Here is a 16,693-nt window from a genome sequence, read left to right on the forward strand (position 1 = left end):
TGAACCAACATCTTATGCATACCGCCATTTTGTGATATCTTTTCAACACGTGTTAAGTACAAGGACTATCTGCTGCGGAGGTGGCAGTGTTATATATGAAGAAAAGTTGAAGTTAATAAAGAAGTTATTTCAAACATTTGGTGTGCTCTTTAAACCTACTGTTTACAGAGTAATAGACAGTCTGGTTAGACTAAAAGTCAGAGATATCAAAATTCTTCTAATGCCACAGCGCAAAAGGCACTTCATAGTTATTACCATGCTTCTCTGCATGCAATAGAAACAATATTGTAGTGACTGCTCTGTTTCTTTCTACACTTGTACAAACTCTATGTGATTATGTGAAAACGTTATGCTTCCCTCCCAATCTACAGCATGTGTGAGCTTGCCCTACTTGGATACTTTCCCTCCTCGCCACACTCTTATTTGCTGTGTACAATCTCCTCCCCCTTCCTGGTACTAAATATAACATTGAGAGAAGGGAGGGGTGAGAGGGCAGAAAGAACCATCAGAAACAGGGGCACTGATATGATGGATTTATGTCACATTAGACGGCTCCGCCGGTTAGGTGAAGGACTAGCACACACTCTGGGGTAAGCAAAATGGTAGGGAATTATTACTGAAGGCTGTTTAGAAAGTTGCTTCGCTTTTGTATTTAGAAATCGAATGAAAAATTAAAAATTTAATTCAGTGTACAGGTGTCCATAACCCGCATGCAGTGATTTTGTCATAACAACATACACCTTGAAGCAACCTGACATACCCCAATATTAGTCAAAGGGCTACATTGTGCACTACTGATGTCTGGAACAGCATTGTGAACCCAAATATATTGATTTAACAATTTCTGAAATTTTATATTACCTTCACTTCTGTAAGAATTGAAAGAGGATGATGAACGCATCAGCTCTCCACTCCAGGAATCAGTTGCTCTTAATAGAATTCAATCACAGTGTATCTATTTTGAGAATCTGTTCACTCTTGATAAATATTGTGTACACCTTAATCAGACATTAAATTAGTCATTAAAAATAATTTAAAAAGTGCAGGTATGCCACTGAAAATAGGATTTTATTTATTTTTTAAAAGTACATCAAGACTATGTAAGAAGAGCAAAAACAATAGTCTTAATCTTTAATAACTTTATAGCAAACAAGTCTAATATGATAAAGCGTGATTTTCTCTCAAGAAGCAGGTAGAAACAGCACAGGATCCTCACAGGATCCAGGACTTCCACTTTATGTACATAAGTAACAAAAAAAATCCACAGGTACACCATTTATTCATTTTAGGTATCCCTTCACTATATAAGAAAAGCAATAGCAAGATTGTAAGTGCATATTTTAAAATTTGACGAACTTTGTAACATGCAATTGAGGCAAGTTTTTAAACCCTATTTGGGACAATGTACAGTAAGTACAGCAGGACAATCTATGGATGCAGAGCATATGTCTCAACATGCCCGTAAATTATCAATAGCTAGACGTATGCCAAAAGACTGTTTTTATGGCATAAGTTTGGATGACATATATTTAGATACCGTTACCTCAAATGTATTAATAAGAACAGTAAGGTCAGGTTCATATCATTTTTTAGTGTTTGGTTGTAATTAGAGATGAGCGAATTTCATATTTTGAAATTCAGGTTTGGGTTGTGGTATAATCTGAATTGCGTCATAATAGAAGTCTATGGCCTGCATAACGGATCCGTCCGGTTTCCGTTATGCTGGAGTCCTCTCCTGCATAACGGAAACCGGACGGATTTGTTATGCAGGACTTAGACTTCTATTATGACGGAATGAATAATGGAATGCCTTCCATTCCGTCATGGAATTGCGTTATGGTCTGTGGTAACGGAATCCATACCACTATTTAGATTATACCACAACCCAAACTCGAATTTCAAAATATGAAATTCGCTCATCCCTAGTTGTAATGATCCCTCTGAAGAACTGAAAATAAATAAAAATAAAAACGGATTCAGTTATTTTTGACAGGGGAAAGAGTACTTTTTCCCATAAAAAATAACTGATCTCTGACAGAAGTTACGCAAACTCGTCATAACTGATGCTCAAAATAACTGATCAGTTTTTTGTTTTTTTTGTTTTTTCCCCAAGGCAGCGCTGCAGCCTTCTCTCGCCTTTCCCTAGGCCAAGTGTTGACACATTTATTAGTCACATGGCCTAGATGCAGCTAAGCCCCATAGAAGTAAATGGGGCTGAGCTGCAATACCTAGCACAGCTGATTGGCGGAAGTCCCGGGTGTAAGACCCCCACTGTTTAGATTCTAATGACCTATCCAGAGGATCTACAGTACATCCAAATCCAGTCTTTCAGATTCAGCAGGACAACCAACTATGTGAAGGAGTTAGGGCTCATTCAGACGACCGTATGTACGAGTCCACATTCGTTCCGCAATTTTGCAGAATGGGTGCAGACACATTTATTTCAATAGGCTACATTTATAGTTCTATTCCTTGTCCTTGCAAATAAGGCCTCATTCAGACGGCTGTATGTTTTGTTCCGCAACCGTTCTGCATTTTTGCGGAATGGGTGTGGACCCATTCATTTCAATGGGGCTGCAAAATTTGCGGACAGCATACCATGTGCTGTCTGCATCCGTTGTTCCATTCCGCGGCCCAGCAAAAAATATAGAGCATGTCCTATTCTTGTTCGCAATTGCGAACAAGAATAGGCACTTTTTATGAGAGTGAAGGCCATGTGCGTCTGCAAATTGATGAATGCACACAGGCCGCTATCCGTGTTTCGTTGATTCGCAATTTGCGGACCGCAAAACACATACGGCTGTCTGAATGAGTCCTAATATAGAAGACGTCCTATTCTTGTCCACAATTAAGAATAGGCATTTCTACATAGCACTGGCCCTGTGTGTTCCGCAAAATGCGGAATTCACACGGCTGCTGTCTGTGTTTTGCAGATCCAAAATTTGTGGACCAGAAAATACTTACGGCTATCTGAATGAGCCCTTAAACAGACTCTACAACAGCAAAATTAATAAATACTATTTAGGAAGTTGCCTTTGCATTTAAAGGGTTTGTCTGAGTTATGAAAAAAAAATCCGATTGTCAGCAATATATAACTAAGCTATGCAAGTTTTAGGCAAAACATTTTTAGATTTCCTCATTTCCCTAGTTCTCTTCTGGCCTTTGTTTAACTCCAGTAACAACAATCTCTGAGGTTTTACTTATGAATATTTGTGGGCATCAAAAAGACAGCCCCCTCCTCCTGCTCTGCAAAGAGAGTGAATAAAAGTGTTGTATGTGTAGGACTGCAAGTCACAGCTGTACAATGACACTGCTGATACACACAGGGTCCTCCCCCTATCTGCACTTGTGCAATGAACTCCTCCAGTCTGTCAGCTTTTTGTCAGCAGGATAAGGAGGGCAGATCCTGAGCATTTGTCTCTTCATTGCCTGCAGCTGCTCAGCAGAGCCTCCAGCCCTGAGTCTGTGCTGCTGATGGTAGAAGGGGTTAATCTTTCCTGAAGAATTAAGTGGGAGGAAGACACATGGCAGACAGCAGCAGCTGGGCCAGTGCAGGGGGGCATGGCCAGCACAGTGATGTCATGCACAGACACAGACCTGCTCCTCAGGCTTGTGCATGAAACCTCATCGGAGCAGGGAGAAGCTGACATCCCAGGTCATGTAACCCTCTGTGAAATCTGAGAAAGGAGCCACTGTAGATGAAGTAAGTGAATTGTAAACCCCTTAAATGCGATTAGTTAGAAACATACAAACAAAAAATAACTCCAACAACCCCTTTAGGCCTCATTCACACTTCAGTGTTTTGGTCCGTGATTTCCATCAGTGGTTGTGAGCCAAAAACAGGATTTGAGCCTCCACAGACATAAGGTATAATGAAAAGATCTGCACCTGTTCGTTGTCTAGAGCCACACCTGGTTTTGGCTCAAAATCACTGATGGAAATCACTGACCAAAACACTGATGTGTGAATGAGGCTTTAGGAAGGAAATTACCAATAAAACAAAAATCAGTGTAAAGGTATCCATTTACTTTAAAGGCTATAACAATCTTTTTTTTTTTTTTTTTATCATTGCATTGTACTCCTTTTGAGCTAAAAAATATATTTTAAATTTGTCTTTATTACAAATATGGAACCCCTTTTCTGTATATAGTTAAGATGCCCTAACAGAGAGATCTGAATTTTCTCTCTTTTGTCAGCTAGCTAATCTGATGGGCTCCTTATCTCTGCTCTCTGACATTATTAACACTCATTATAGCTCAGTTATTTTCTTACTGATAGGAATGTGGCTTAAATAAGTGTTTATAACCTCTTAGTAAATTAGAGATGAGGGTTATTAGATGACCTTCACAAAGTAAAAGCAAAAAGTACTATTCACACAGCTAGACAAACAGTTAACCATTTGTGACAGAACAGCTCAATATTTTTAATAAAGACCAATTGAAAAATTTAATTTTAGCTCAAAATGAGTAAAATTCTATCATAATTTTTTTTTGGGCCTACGAAGGTATACATATCCTTTAATGTTTAGCTAACATAGCTGATACCTGAGCTGTTTCCAAATGTTTTTTCAGTCTCATCTTCTTCCACATGAAAAACATTGTGCAGAGCACAGTGAATTGATTCTCGAAGGTTTTGTTTTTTTTGTCTTCCAATTATGAAGTAAATATATGGATTAATACTACTGCTAAATACAGTACATAGGATGCTAGCAAAGAATAAATGCACAGATTGAAAAGCATCGGGTAAATGTTTCAGATACAATAAAAGCCACATAAATTTGACTGGCACACAAGCCATGAGAAAAACAAATGCTGAAATAATAATAGTGATGTAAAGCTTTGGAGGCCTACATCTTAGTGATGTATTTTGGATCTTGATGAGCAAAATGATGCTGGATATCAGCATCAGGGGCAGAGAAATAACAATCGATAAAACAAATGTCATAAACTGCACCCCTGTACATTTCGCTGATCCAGATGTGTAAGCCTCTGGAGAGCAGATAAGGTTATCAAGACAACTTTCAAGACAGGCAATAAACCACATGATCAAGCAAATAATTAGTGACTGGTGTTTTGGACGACAGCAACGATACCAAATTGGGTAAAAAACAGAAAGACATCTCTCAATACTAATTGCAAGAAGAAAAAGCATGCCAGCCTGATATGCACAATCATAGAATATCTCAAACACAAGAATTATATTTGACATTCCAGGAAAATTAGGATGCAAATCCATGAGCTGATCAATCTGTAGTACCATGAGAGTAGCATTAAAAAATAGGTACATGAAGTCAGCGATGATCAAATTGATTATATATACTGTAAATTTATTTCTTGGAATTCTGAAAGAAAGGAACCAGAAGGCAACTCCATTTCCTAACATTCCAAACAAGCAGACAACAAAGATACAGCAGGCGGTGATCGTGAAATGGATGTTGGAGGGGTCTTTGAACTTTATTTCCTCTGTTTTACTGAAATCGGCTTCTTTAAATCTGATAACTGACATGATATCCATTGTAGAAGTGGATTTCTTTTGGGGTAATACTGTCTGTTTAAAAAGAATAAAGTAAAAAGATTTCAGATAAATATTTGGCCTATTTTGCATGGATTAATGGCTTACCAAACCTGCACTGTCATGCTCTACTTTTACCTATGAGTTAGTCTTCCTATGTTTTTACTTGTTAGTCTAGATCAGGGATCAGCAACCTTCGGCACTCCAGCTGTGAAACTACAAATCCCAGCACGCACACTTCTTTGGCTGTTCTTGTAACTCCCGTAGAAGTGAAAGGAGGATTCTAGTAGGGACATGGGGGCTACATGGGGGCTACATGGGGGGGGGGGCTACATTCTATTTTATGAGACACATATAAGGAAGGTAAAATGCAAATGCCTTACACTTAATAATAATTAAAAATAATCTTTATTTTGTATAGCGCCAACATATTCCACAGCGCTTTACAATTAGTAACATAGCAAAAAACAAGTCAACAATTAAAACAACAAGAATGAGGTGAACGCATTGCACCTGCACTGAATCCTGACCCATTCATTTCTCTGGGGCTGTGCACATGAGCGGTGATTTTCACGCATCACTTGTGCATTGCGTGAAAATCGCAGCAAGCTCTATATTCTGAAATTTTCACGCAGCGCAGGCCCCATAGAAGGGGCCGTGTGAAAATCGCAAGCATCCGCAAGCAAGTGCGGATGCGGTGCGATTTTCACGCATGGTTGCTAGGTGACGACCGGGCTGGGGACCCGACCTGTATTATTTTCCCTTATAACATGTGAAACCAGCCTTAGAGTAGGGAATGTGATAGGCCACCCTAAAAATGTGTTTTTATGGAGCGCCTAAAACTGTGGCTGTTGTGGATTAACCTAATTGCTTGGGGTTAGGCATTCCAGAGAACTAGTGCAGCTCTGGAGAAGCTCTGAAGACGGGAGTCAGAGGTTCGGATCAGGGGTGTACTTAGAAATCATTGGGCCCCATAGCAAGAATCTAAATTGGGCCCCCATGCCCCATCCATAGCCCCTCCCACTACCCATTCCTGGCTCCTTCCCTTGCTCCATGAACCGTGCTTTCTGCTGTGTGTTATATATTGTGCCATCAAGGCCAGACTGGGATTACAAAACAGCCCTGGCACACAAACCTCACCTGCTACAGTGCTGCCCACAATTATTCATACCCTTGGCAAATTTGACGGGAAATGACATAGGTGTCTCCCAAAAGATAATAAGACGATGTACAAGATGCATTATTGTGGGGAAAGAAAAAATATTCTCAGCTTTTATTTACATTTGAGCAAAAAATACCGCTCTGTGGAAAATCTCAGAGGATGTGGTCGGAAGCCAAAAGTGACACCTGTGCTGTCCAGGAGGATAGTTAGAGAGGTGAAAAAGAATCCAATGATCACCACCAAGGCCATCCTGGTGAATCTGGGCTCTGCTGGTGGCAATGTCTCAAGGCAGACAATCCAACGGACACTGCACAATGCAGACCAAGGAGGACACCACTTCTCCAGATAAGGCAACTTAAAGTAACTTTAAGTCAAAATTTGCCTGGGGTATTAATAATTATGGGCAGCACTGTACATGTGATGCAATGCACACCGCAGAGGTGAATTTTGTTTTACTTGGTCATGCCCCTATGTAACCCAGCAATACAAGAAAGGAAATAAAAGTGGAACACAAAAATGATTACTCACATGGGCAGAGACATGCATTACCCTCCCCAACAGCAACACATACCATGATTAAGCTCAAACCTCCCCAGCAGGGTCTGATACCAGCATGCATAGCCAAATTACCTCCCCAACTTCACCATAGAAATACAACATTGCAGCACAAACTATCTCCCCAACTGTGCCAAATAAATGCGCCCATGAAGTATAAATTACCCAGCATTATTGTCCCCTGACAACCCCTCGCCCACTGGAAGCAGCATTGTCCCTATTTAAATGTGTAACCTCTGCAGTGTGGTTGGAGTTGGAGGGAGAGAGCATTCTGGTAGAATGGAGTGGATAAAAGGAGGTGTGACATCACAGGTCAAATGTTGCCAATGGTCAGATAGTAAGAGGTATAATAGATGCAGTGTGTAAAGATATATAGTACAGGGAGTGCAGAATTATTAGGCAAGTTGTATTTTTGAGGATTAATTTTATTATTGAACAACAACCATGTTCTCAATGAACCCAAAAAACTCATTAATATCAAAGCTGAATATTTTTGGAAGTAGTTTTTAGTTTGTTTTTAGTTTTAGCTATTTTAGGGGGATATCTGTGTGTGCAGGTGACTATTACTGTACATAATTATTAGGCAACTTAACAAAAAACAAATATATACCCATTTCAATTATTTATTTTTACCAGTGAAACCAATATAACATCTCAACATTCACAAATATACATTTCTGACATTCAAAAACAAAACAAAAACAAATCAGTGACCAATATAGCCACCTTTCTTTGCATGGACACTCAAAAGCCTGCCATCCATGGATTCTGTCAGTGTTTTGATCTGTTCACCATCAACATTGCGTGCAGCAGCAACCACAGCCTCCCAGACACTGTTCAGAGAGGTGTACTGTTTTCCCTCCTTGTAAATCTCACATTTGATGATGGACCACAGGTTCTCAATGGGGTTCAGATCAGGTGAACAAGGAGGCCATGTCATTAGATTTTCTTCTTTTATACCCTTTCTTGCCAGCCACGTTGTGGAGTACTTGGACGCGTGTGATGGAGCATTGTCCTGCATGAAAATCATGTTTTTCTTACCTTGCAGACTTCTTCCTGTACCACTGCTTGAAGAAGGTGTCTTCCAGAAACTGGCAGTAGGACTGGGAGTTGAGCTTGACTCCATCCTCAACCCAAAAAGGCCCCACAAGCTCATCTTTGATGATACCAGCCCAAACCAGTACTCCACCTCCACCTTGCTGGCGTCTGAGTCGGACTGGAGCTCTCTGCCCTTTACCAATACAGCCATCTGGCCCATCAAGACTCACTCTCATTTGATCAGTCCATAAAACCTTAGAAAAATCAGTCTTGAGATATTTCTTGGCCCAGTCTTGACGTTTCAGCTTGTGTGTCTTGTTCAGTGGTGGTCGTCTTTCAGCCTTTCTTACCTTGGCCATGTCTCTGAGTATTGCACACCTTGTGCTTTTGGGCACTCCAGTGATGTTGCAGCTCTGAAATATGGCCAAACTGGTGGCAAGTGGCATCTTGGCAGCTGCACGTTTGACTTTTCTCAGTTCATGGGCAGTTATTTTGCGCCTTGGTTTTTCCACACGCTTCTTGCGACCCTGTTGACTATTTTGAATGAAACGCTTGATTGTTCGATGATCACGCTTCAGAAGCTTTGCAATTTTAAGAGTGCTGCATCCCTCTGCAAGATATCTCACTATTTTTGACTTTTCTGAGCCTGTCAAGTCCTTCTTTTGACCCATTTTGCCAAAGGAAAGGAAGTTGCCTAATAATTATGCACACCTGATATAGGGTGTTGATGTCATTAGACCACACCCCTTCTCATTACAGAGATGCACATCACCTAATATGCTTAATTGGTAGTAGGCTTTCGAGCCTATACAGCTTGGAGTAAGACAACATGCATAAAGAGGATGATGTGGTCAAAATACTCATTTGCCTAATAATTCTGCACGTAGTGTATATACATCAGTGTGCTGATATGTGAGGTACGAGGTATAAATTACACCTCATACCTTACATACAGTGCTGTATATATTACATATTTGTACGCACTGCATCTATTATACCTCATACCTCACATATTAGTACACTGCTGGATTTACTTTATATACCCACTGCATGTATTATACTTCATACCTCACATATCAGTACACTGCTCGATACACTATACATCTATACCTGATGGGAGCCTGTATTGAATGTAATTAGGGAGCGGGTTCTTTGGTCCACTGTAGGCCCCCCTCCCCTAAAGGACCCATAGCAGCTGCGTGGCCTGCCTCCATTGGAGGTACACCACTGGAATTATGGTGGATATTAGTCATAAATCATTGGCTGAATAGAGAGCACAGGTAGGACAGAAATGAGGGAGGAGATATAGAGGGGGGTACCTCACTGTGGAGAGCTTTGTGGGTGATAATGAGCAATTTAAATTGAATCCTATACTGTATGGGCAACCAGTTCAAGGACTGGTACAGGGTGGAAGCATCAGAGTAGCAGTTAGACAGATAGATCACCCTGGCTGCTGCATTAAGGACAGATTGGAGAGGGAAAAGTCTGGTGCTAGGGAGATCAATTAGTAATGGGTTAAATTAATCAAGACTAGAATGGATCAAGGCAACAATAAGGGCTCTTTCACACGAGCGGATGCCGTGCGGGTAATCCGCTGTGTGAAATAGAGCAAAGCCCCGTTCTGGACAGCAGAGACATGGAGCATTAACATGATTGATAATGCTCTTTGCCTCTCTGTGACTTTTTAACTACAAAATCACAGTGAGATAAAGTTGTCACCATGATTTTGTAGTAAAAAGATCACAGAGAGGCAAAGAGCATTGTCAATCATGTTTATGCTCCATGTCTCTGCTGTCCAGAACAGGGCTTGGCTCTCTCGGATGTTTCATCCGAAGTCAATTCGCTCACCTCTAATTGTGGTCTACCATGTCAAATGCTACAGAGAGATTCAGGAGAATTAGGAGAGAGTAGTCTCTGTTGCATTTAGCTGTCAGGAGGTCGTTTGTCACTTTAGTAAAGACAGTTTCTGTAGAATATAGGATTCTGAAACCAGATTGCAATGGATCAAGGAGAAAGTTACCAGAGAGATAGCAGATGAGGAGAGACCAGGCCAGACATTCCAGGAGTCTAAAGAAGGAAGGGGAGATTAGAGACAGGTGTAGTTAGATAGAATGGGTCAAGAAAAGTTTTTTTTTAATAATGGGGTTATAAAAGCTTGAAAGAAGAGGGTAATATACCAGAAGAGAGTGAAAGTTTGAAAATTTAAGTTAGGTGAGAAGTTACAGCTGGGAAGAGAGACTGGAGAGGATGTGAAGTAATAGGGTCAGTAGTGCATGTGGTAGGGCGAGAAGAAGTGACAATTCTGAAGACTTTTCCTTCTGTAACTGGGTCAAATGTGGAAAGTGAACAAGAGGCTATGCGGGGTAGAAGGGGGATCAATTTGATCTGTAATATAGGCACTTGCACTTTTGGACTGAGGAGAGAGTGAAAAGTGTCAGAGTTTTTTTGGGATTATTGGATAGTGAGAAGATCATGGTTATGTTTGGCAAGGTGAGTGTAGGGGGCACAAATTCACTCAGGATGATTCTGACATTGTCACTATCATGTTTTGCAACTAGTTAAGGACAGGAGTGGGTAGAGATCGGGGACAATGATGACTGTAGAGTGTCTGTAAGTTTCTTAGTGTCAATGGCATGTTGATATCTGAATGTGTGATAAATAGGAGATGGATGAGGACTTGTGATGTTGAAGGTTGTGGTCGGAGAGTGGGAGAGGAGAGTTAGTCAAAAATGGAGCACAGCCATAAAAAGACCAGGTCAAGTGTGTTACATAGTTAATATGGTTGAAAAAAAGACATAAGTCCATTAAGTTCAATCAACGTATAGGTGGGGATGTGAATTTTAGAAAAACGGGAGTGAGAAACATTGTTTCTGTCTCTATGTGTCTGAGAGTTAGAAAGTTGTAAGAGGCCAAGAGAAAAGGTTAGAGTTAGAAGCTGGGAGGCAGATGGGGAGATAGTAGTGATGAGCGAGTGCCAAAGTATTCGGGTGTTTGGCCCGAACACATCGCTATATTCGTGTGCTCGGCCGAGCACTCAAATATAATGGAAGTCAATGAGAGACAACCAGGCACCCCCTGCTCGGAAGAGATAAGGGTGTTTGGTTTATAAAAAAAGGTTAGACATTGATGGAAACCCCATCAAAATGGTTTGGAAATCGCATTAAGGGAATACAGTAGCTGGATGGGTCTTAGACTCCTATTATGTACAACATACAATAGACAACCACACAAAGGCTGTATGCCAAAAGCCAAGTATGTGCAAGCCATTAATCTATCCATGAGCCAGATGACAGGCTTTTTTTTTTTTACAATATTACGAATATTCTAAAAAATGAATATATAGCAATATAGCAAATATTATGCAATACTTATGTAGTAAGTCAGTGATAATATCTGAAACTGGAAAAGCTGGGTAATAATAACTCGCAATCTACACTGAGTTATTATTACCCAGCTTTTCCAGTCTCAGATATCATCCTAGTGTTGATCGCGAATATTGTAATCACGAATATTCTAATCGCGAAATTTCCATGCAAAAGGCTACACTAATAAGCTTGTCATAAGAATCAGTCTAATATTCTTGTCAGAAGACTATGAAACCAATAGAGGGCGCTATTGAGTTATGAACAGTGCCCTCTATTGGTTTCATAGTCTTCTGACAAGAATATTTGTCTTGTCACAAGGACGAATGCACACGGCCGTGTTCCACGGCCGTGAGCGGTCCATGGTATCCCGGCCTGGCATCTTGCTGGCAGCAGGAGCGCACAGCGTCATTGTTGTGCATTCGGCCTAAGACTGTAAAACGAATAGAGGGCGCTGTTCATAACTCAATAGCGCCCTCTATTCGTTTTCATAGTCTTATGACAGCTGAAAAACAAGGCAGAGTCTGATTTTTTGCATGTCTTTCCCATTTGCCCATATTTATGCTAATTAGTTTTTACATGATAAAACTGTATAGAAAGGTTATTGAATATTATGTTAAGACAATGGGAAAACTTTTTGTTGCCTTAATGATATTGATCTAGGTCAGGCATGCTCAACCTTAGGCCCTCCAGCTGTTGTAAAACTACAACTCCCACCATGCCCTGCTGTTGGCTGATAGCTGTAGGCTGTTCAGGCATGCTGGGAGTTGTAGTTTTGCAACAGCTGGAGGGCCGCAGGTTGAGCATGCCTGATCTAGGTGTGCATGTCCACTCAAGCCATCCAACAGATGCAAAATAACGTTGAGGTTTACTGTTTATCAGTCACATGAGAGCTGGTTTGGAATATCTCATAGTGCACAAGGCTGCCATTGTAAGGTATGCTGGCTGTTATCTATCTCATGGATATATGGATGGCTTGTACATACCTTACTTTTGGCATATAGCCTTTGTGTGGTTGTATGTTGTACATAATAGGAGTATAAGATGCATCCAGCTATCCTCTTAATGCTGTTGCCAAATCATTTTGATGGGGTTTCCATCAATTTCTAACTTTTTTTTATGAACCAGGCACCCTCTTCTCTTCCGAGCAGGGGGTGCCTGGTTGTCTCCCATTGACTTACATTGTATTAAATTGTATTCGAGCACCCGAATTATTCAGGCCGAGCACTCAGATCTGCCGAGCATAGCGATGCTTGAGCCGAAGAGGTATTCGGCCGAGCATGCTCGCTCATCACTAGGAGATAGGGCTGTCTATGAGGATGTTAAAGTCAACTGAAATGAGCATTGGACTTCTTACAAAATTGCACTCTTATGTTTTACACTTTTACGCTGTGCCAAGCCTGTGATGAAGGAAAAACTTGGGGACCACCAGGATAATTCCATCAGAACTACCTCAGTCAAACTAGTTGGTTGGCACAGTGGGTGACGCAGTGGCCTACTTTTTTATTATTAAAAATTACCTCCACTTAATAATAAAATCATAAATTCAACACAAATTTTGCCATGGGACCCTAAGAGATCTATGTACGCCCCAGCTGCTGTGCCACCTATACACATTAGACAAACACAGATAGTATCCGACTACAATCTAATATGTATGGCAGCAAGTCAAAAAACGACCATGGATATCCCTATTGCCAATACTTAGTGTATCAATGAATATTGTGGCTATATAAAGGGGTCCAGCTAAATAGTTAACCTGGTACAAGCTCCCGAGTGTACAAAACAACTAAGACAAAAAAAATTGGAGCTCACAAAGTACCCACATAAAAGTTTTTATATTTTATTGAAACATAGTATATAACAATATATGCAATTAAAAAGAGGGAAGTCTCCTGTCACTTCCCCCTTTTTAATGGCATATATTGTTATATACTATGCATCAATAAAATATAAAACCTTTTATGTGGGTACTTTGTGAGCTCCAATTTTTTTGTCTTAGTTGATATGTATGGCAGCATCATAAGAACAGAGCCAAATATACATGTTTATTGGAAGGTTTGGGAAGATAGCTGTCTGCTGAATGATCATTCTGCAAATGGAAATGGAAAATATAAACCATCTTAAAAACACATAACCACCCCACACCCCCACCAAAAAAAAGAAAAAAATAACAGGGCCACCAGATTCTCAACAATGAAACATACTCAAAAAACGTATAGTTGAATGCGATCATGAGTAATGTAAGGTGTGTTGGATCTCCATAGTAGATATATGATACCACTTTCTACTTTTCCAGTCTGGGCTTGTAGAACAATGAAGGAAATCAGATCAGTTTCACAGCTGCCCTACCCATCTTTAATTTTATTCTAGACACATCAGCTAAATGGTGAGCAACATAGTCTATAATCATATAACTAAAGACAGAGTAAAACAGACAGCACATTTATATAAAATACATATTATATTACTAAAGCTTTCAGAAATAAACACTAGCAGTAAATTATTGACATTTTTAACCAAAATTCACTACAAATGCAAATGTCATTTTAATCTGAAGAACTAGAACAAGGTCAATGTCATTACATTAAATAAAAATAGAAAAGTTGTCTCCTCTGCCTAGTAAAACATGAAAATGCCTATTATATAGCCTCTAGAAATGTTGGGAAAGAAGTGAGATGGTAAAATATATAAATACATTTAATACGCACCACAGCAGTGTCAGAGAACCAAAAAGTGTAGCTGAACTTCCGTAGGTCTCAAGGCAACTTTCTATCAGATGAATGTTCTGAAAGATTGTACTAATCATCTGTGCTACTGTGTAATCCGTTTGCCATTATGTAGTCGACAAAGTCTGATGTTATGATTAGGCCCTGCTAGAAAAAAGGACAAATGTTTTATGACTGATACAACTTTATGAAGTATATTATAAGGTGGCACAAGATACACATGAATATTTTCAATTAACATCATAAAACACCATGTCTTAGAAAACCTTCAAACAATTAACCCACTATAGTTATAACTAGTGTTGAGCGAACCCGAACTGTAAACTTTACAATTTTGGGTACCTGGACCCGAACCTGAACTTTGCCGGAAAAGTTCGGGTACGAGTTCGGTGTTCGGGCATTTAATAAAGTTTGTTGAAAGTCTGCAGAGCAGTCAATCAACAAGCTTTTAAGCTGTGGGCACTTAGAAGCCATCATAGCCATGCCTAGTATTGGCATGGCTGTGATTGGCCGGTGCATCATGTGACCCAGTCTCTATAAAAGCTTGATTACATGTAGCACTGCCCATCAGTTCTGAGTAGTGCAGGGACAGAAAGCAGGCAGCTGACGTGAGGGACAGTGTTAGAAATCTCATCTGGCTATTTGTTCTGTTAGTGACCTATAGTGAATTTTTTGTGGTTGCTATACTCCAGCTTTGCACCCCTGACAAAGAAATATAATAATTAATCTGGCTGTTAATTCCATGGATGACCTATAGCGATTTTTATTGTGGGTACAATCCACCATCTTTGTACCCGTGACACAAAAATATAATAGTTAATCTGTCTGTTAGTTTGGTGGGTGACATATTCCTATTTTTTGTGTGAGGTACACCTGCACTGCATACCTGACAGGGAAATAAATATAGCTAATCCGTCTATTAGTTCGGTGGGTGAAATATACCCAATTTTTGTGTGAGGTACACCTGCACTGCATACCTGACAGGGAAATAAATATAGCTAATCCGTCTATTAGTTCGGTGGGTGAAATATACCCAATTTTTGTGTGAGGTACACCTGCATTGCATACATGACAGGGAAATTAATATAGTTAATCCATCTGTTAGTTCGGTGGGTGACAAATTCCCATTCTTCTTGTGAGGTACACCTGCACTGCATACCTGACAGGGAAATAAATATAGTTAATCCGTCTGTTAGTTCGGTGGGTGAAATATACCCGATTTCTGTGTGAGATACACCTGCACTGCATACGTGACAGGGATATTAATATAGTTAATCCATCTGTTAGTTTGGTGGGTGACCTCAAAGAATGAGGAGAGCATCAAATAAGAACGTGGTCCTGGTCATAGTGCTGCTGGTAGAGCTCCTGTTGCAGGGAGAGGACATGGTCGATTTGTGCCAGCTACACGCCCAAATGAAACATCTTCCTCAGGTGCACATACGGTAGGCGACAGAACCTTCAGTGTTATTTTGTAGGCCTGAATACCGCTGTACGAATGGTGAGGCCAGAATAAGTCGAGGCGGTAGCAGATTAGGTGGCTGACAGTGCCTCCAGTTCCTTCACATTGGCTCCCAGCCGGTCCTCTGCTGAAAGCACAGAGTTTGCACCTCCAGCCCATGGGCATCTGTCTTTTTCCTCACCCCCTTGCAAATCAGCCAAGCAGTCTGAGCCCCAAGTCATGCAGCAGTCTCTTATGCTTTTTGATGACTCTGCTGGCAGGGTTTCCGTGGGCCGTCCACATAGCCCTGCCCCAGAAGTGGAAGAGATTGAGTGCACCGATGCCTAACCACTTATGTTTCAGGATGAGTACATGGGAGGACCATCGCAGCACGTCTCTGATGATGATGAAACACAGGAGGCAACTGCTGCGGCTTTCTGAAGTGTGCAGACCAACAAGGAGGGCAGGGGTGAAGAGTGGGTGGAAGATGATGTGGAGGATGATGAGGTCCTAGACCCCACATGAAATCAAGGTCATGCGAGTGACGTGTGCAGTTCGGAGGAAGAGGTGGTGGTCACACAGCGCCAGCTGCACAGCAAAAGAGGGAGCAGGGTGCAAAAGCAGAGTGGCCGTCCCCTAGCCAGTAAGCCTGCTACTGCCCACAGCACCCAGGGACTGAGCACACCAAAGCCAGCTCCAAGGAGTTCCCTGGCGTGGCAGTTCTTCAGATGATGTGCTGACGACAAGACGCGAGTGGTTTGCACACTGTGCAATCAGAGCCTGAAGAGAGGCATAAATGTTCTGAACCTGAGCACCACCTGCATGACCAGGCATCTAAATCCAAAGCAGTTGAGCTGCAGTGGAGTAAACACCTCAAAAACAACAAAATATCTCAGGC

The 16,693-nt window shown here is 40.9% G+C and overlaps 1 protein-coding gene across 2 annotated transcripts in view; it reads left to right on the forward strand.

Annotated features, from left to right (window-relative positions):
• Positions 1-496: 496 nt before the first annotated feature.
• The window catches only part of LOC122938968 (proto-oncogene Mas-like), a 70,612-nt gene continuing 54,415 nt past the window's right edge, over positions 497-16,693 (forward strand). Inside the window, exon 1 of one of the 2 annotated variants that reach the window (XM_044294863.1) lies at positions 497-590. The gene's annotated coding sequence lies outside the window, so the exon portion shown is untranslated. The remainder of the gene's footprint in view (positions 591-16,693) is intronic. The other variant, XM_044294861.1, reaches the window with a different exon arrangement.

This window comes from Bufo gargarizans, chromosome 5 (genome assembly GCF_014858855.1).
Source record: "Bufo gargarizans isolate SCDJY-AF-19 chromosome 5, ASM1485885v1, whole genome shotgun sequence".
NCBI classification, from domain to species: Eukaryota; Metazoa; Chordata; class Amphibia; order Anura; family Bufonidae; genus Bufo; species Bufo gargarizans.